The sequence below is a fragment of the Lytechinus variegatus genome, chromosome 19, assembly GCF_018143015.1.
Source record: "Lytechinus variegatus isolate NC3 chromosome 19, Lvar_3.0, whole genome shotgun sequence".
In the NCBI taxonomy this organism is placed as follows: Eukaryota; Metazoa; Echinodermata; class Echinoidea; order Temnopleuroida; family Toxopneustidae; genus Lytechinus; species Lytechinus variegatus.
Genome location: NC_054758.1, coordinates 8,015,104 through 8,019,514, shown reverse-complemented (window position 1 = coordinate 8,019,514; position 4,411 = coordinate 8,015,104). Strand labels below are relative to the sequence as shown.

The following is a 4,411-nucleotide window of genomic DNA, read 5'->3' as shown; positions in this document are numbered from 1 at the left end:
CGCATTTGGCTCTAAATATTGACCAGTAACCAATCAGAAGTGTTCTTTCATTTTGTTACAGGGGCCCCCGCATGTATCAGGGCAGCACAGAGATACGATCTTACGTATACGTAAGCTCCCGAAGGGAGCTAGAGAGGTAACTCTTTTCGCGCGTTTTTATTTCCCATAGGTTTTGTACACAGCCAATATGGCTGCCGGCGGACAATTTGAAGGGTGATTTTGGAGGATCAATGTTTTATTCATAAGAATGACGTCAAATTACGCAAAATACACTTCTATGATTGGCTAAGAAGCTAATGTTTTATTCATATCTTATGAATTAAACACGTTTTTTCCTTCCCACAATTCCCTACGAGATCTGTGCGAAGTGTTGTTCTTTTGGACTCTGCGAATTTCCAGTTTTTACAACGAAATAGCTCGACTAATCATCTGTTTATAGAATTGATGTTCGAAATCGTGATTTCGGAGTGAACTTCATTGGAGCAGAAAATCTTGGAGGGAACATCAATATTAATTTAATGACATTCCATAAGAATAAAAGTAAGTTAAGTTCATTTTCATGTTTTGATCTCACTTGCAATGGTGATGTGTTTGCCGGGTTCGGGGCCCATCCCGTATTACTTTACTACGTAAACCCCATTTCCATACACTCCCATTTCTTTTGCCTGAATTCCAAATAAATCATCTGTAAGTTAGTTAGTTTCTCCAAAAAGTAGGCCTAACTTACCATTTGTCGTAGACCTTCATCGAAATGCTTCATGTAGGCAAAAAGTAAACCTGTATTTCAGTTTTATTGTCAATTATCAGGGGTAGATGTGGACTTGTTTCCGACCTCCTGTTTTAGTAACGACAAACTGTCGATTTTGGTCAGAGCGAGATCCGGCCTTGATATCGCCGGCACTAGCCGGCTAGCGAGATTGTCGATGTAGTCATGGGGTATGAAAATAGCGGGGACGGACTAGGCCCAAACTTCAAGCTTGAAAGTTGAAGTTTAGGCCTAGTCCGTCCACGCTATTTCATCTTCATATGAATAAGTATAATTCTCAGCAGCTTCTTTTATTCAGAAACTTTTTACTTCAGAGTAATCATGAATGAAATCCAATTGATTTAGTGTTAGGATTTGATTTTGAATGAAATGACTTAGACGTAAATCAAGTTTCTATTTGAACAGGATGCCCTGGGCCTGGCCTGGGGTGGTATTCTGAAAACGTTTTTATTACATAGTTATTACTTCATTCAAATGTGATGTGATTCTTTAGTTATATACAGGACCAGCATTGACCAGGTCCTGATTCAGCTATACAGCTGGAGCAATATGTGGTTACATTCATTTTACTTTAATAAACATTCGGGTACCTGGTATATGCATATGCCTCTGTGAAACTTCATGATAGAGAGAGAATGAAGTTTTTGGACCAGATAATTTAGTTTGGAATATTCATACTTCGATGATATGGGCAGCTGGATTTTTTAAAATATTGTTTAAGAAGAGTAGTTTTATTTATCTCTAATACTCTCAAACTAAAAAAATGTTTATTGCAGATCCAATAGGACGAAGATCTTAGCAGTTCACACCCGGTCAGAGGGACAAAATTGAGAACCATGCAGATCAGCTGCAAGTGTGAGTTACACTCTAATGAGGAACAGGACATCTGAATTGGAAAATTGCAAGGTATGCTTGTTGTTTTAATAATAATACAGGCTGTATCTAAGCTAAAAGTCTAAATCTAAATAAATAAATATTCCCTCTTCAGTTTGGGGGAGGGGGGGGGGGGTATGGCTAATTGAGCTGAATCAAGATAAGATATCATGTACAATTAAAGCTCCATTGATAGTTAATATTTGTTTGAATAATTCAGATTCACCCGTATTTCCATTTTCACCGACCATACCTTCTGTCTATGTACATGTACATAAAAAACATGATATTAACAGTTATCATCTGATAAATATTTCAATTAATTTGGATTCTTTATTATCAAAACATACTGTAAATAGTTATATTGATATATCAATTTATCTGGATGTAGGACAAAAGTGACAAAAGTATTGAATAGAGTTTAAATCTTCTTAATAAAACTGGACTAGATGAGTAAAAATAATTTACATCAGCATCTCATTTTGTTCTTTCTCTATTTTTTACAATGCAGGTTTCCCACTGTCCAAGCTGTTTAAGTACTGGTATCACAAGTACCAAGATGGAAGATATATGAAGGCCAAGCTAATAAGTAGTTACTTCAAATTAATTTGAATAGATATATCAACAAAGCAGTGAATGTTCTTTAAACTGCACATCTGTAGAAAAGAGTTCAGGTTCATCAGCGGGCAATGACATTAAAGTATACAAAATTTCACACAAAATACAAGGAAGAAAATTTTTTCCAATGGGCAAATGTATCACCTTTTATTAATATTTAATATTTCTACTAGTTCTTGAAAGTTTTTGTGAAATTAAATAATTTCCAGTTTAAAGGACTATTGTATACAAGACAAAAATTTATATTTTGAAATAAAAATCATGCGTAGATAAATGTTAATAAAGGTGATCAGAGGATTAAGAAATAATTTTAGTATCACTCCTGGACCTCATTCCATAAACAAGTTATTACTATTGTAATCTTGTCACTATGACAATTACCATGGTAACAGGGCTGAGCAAGAAATCAAGGTCTTTATGGTAGCTGCAATGGGCTTGGACAAAGTTACCATAATTGCAAGTCGTCATATAATGGCTCAATAATTATGTAGGGATATTAAATTGCATTTATTGTTATCTTACTCAAAGTTTTGAAATGGGTTTCCTCTGCAAAAAATATATAAATAGACTTTTAAAAATAGATTGAATTCTACCCACAATATCAAATTTTGTTAGTGATTCACTGACTTGGAAAGGCACTGTTTAGGGAGATTCTTGAATTATGCCCCCCCCCCCCTTTTTTATGTGGAGTGCTCTCACATTAGTAGAATATTTCTTGTCCGCAAATTTGGAAGGAATTTACCCTTTTTTTGAGTGACAAACTTGTGTGGAAAGAATAAACAGAATATTTCAGATTTTTATGCTCTTTTTATGAAACCTTGGATGCATCCCTCTTATTAATTATTAGGCTCATCAACATCTTTTGAGTGAAATTTTAATAAACATTGTATATTTTGACTTAAGTGTAGAAAATGTACTAAATCCTTTATTTTTTTAAAATCTAATTTAATGCTTGTAGACTCTAGTTGTTATGTTATTTTCAATGTTTCAGAAAATGGATTTCGTAATAAACATGTTAATTTTGAATTAAATTATCTGATCTTGGTCATTTTCATTTATTAATCACCAATTTGTGATGATATATTGCTACCAAAAAAAATTTATGCACAAATAGAACAAGATGTTGCACCTTGTACTCAATTGTGATACTACTGTGACATCATGAGAGCAAACAGCAGTTAATCAAAATATTCTTCAAGAGAAATAAGGATAAGAGTGGGAAAGTATGTAAAATGACAGGAGAATTATTTGCCTTTATGCATATATTTGTGTGTGTCAGTTTCTGAGAGAGAAAAAGAAAGAGAGAGAAGGGGTAGGAGATGGGGACAGTTAGAGAAAGTTGTTTGTTTTAGAAGAAGCAATCATGAGACCTTACTGTTCACGATGGGTATACGGGAGGGGAATTATTTCTACAAAATTTGGAACCTGTATATAAAATGTATTTTTCTTTCCATATAAAATTATACCAGATTCATTTCCAGTTGGAAATAAATATCCTATAGCCTACGATCGGTTTGCTCTCCTGCCTATAGATAATTTTGAGAATCCCCCTAAAATATTGTACCTAGGTCATGGTTATTGATATGATAATGACATAGAAGTCGCCATTTAAAATTAAGTGCTCCTGACTGCTATTCATAATAGGACCTATATTGGGGACTACAATAATTATGTAAAAGTATTTGATTTGTTCTTATTATTTTTTAAAATTATGAAATAAAGGTTCATTTTGTTTTCTGTTCCGTAATTAAAAATAAAAAGAAAAGATAGAAATATAAATGAAGAGTTTGGTTGCAAAAGGGGTTAGGTCCACTTTTTACCATTCTGAGAAAATCCATGTTTTTTATTCTCACCTATTGCATTACTCAACTAAATTGTCATGTACTAGCCTATCATGTGAACATAAAATTGGCCGGGTATAAAAGAAATCTACCTGTTTTCATTTTTTTTTCTATATATTCTTTAAAACATCATTTTGGACCTAAACCCTTTTGCAACTATACTGAAATGAATCCAATCAATTTTGATTTAAAAAAGTGATTTTTCTTTGCCACTTTTATTCACGTTTTCATGTGAATTTCAAATTTTCTTTGGTATCATCTTATAGAGCTACTAAACATCTATACATTGCGACAAAAAAAATCAAATTTGATG

The 4,411-nt window shown here is 33.2% G+C and overlaps 1 long non-coding RNA gene across 1 annotated transcript; it reads left to right on the top strand.

Annotated features, from left to right (window-relative positions):
* The first annotated feature begins 257 nt into the window (after positions 1-257).
* On the top strand, positions 258-3,293 carry LOC121406005. Its single transcript, XR_005968744.1, has 3 exons — positions 258-540; positions 1,543-1,672; positions 2,151-3,293. It is a non-coding gene; the product is annotated as an uncharacterized LOC121406005 (long non-coding RNA).
* The last annotated feature ends 1,118 nt before the right edge of the window (positions 3,294-4,411 follow it).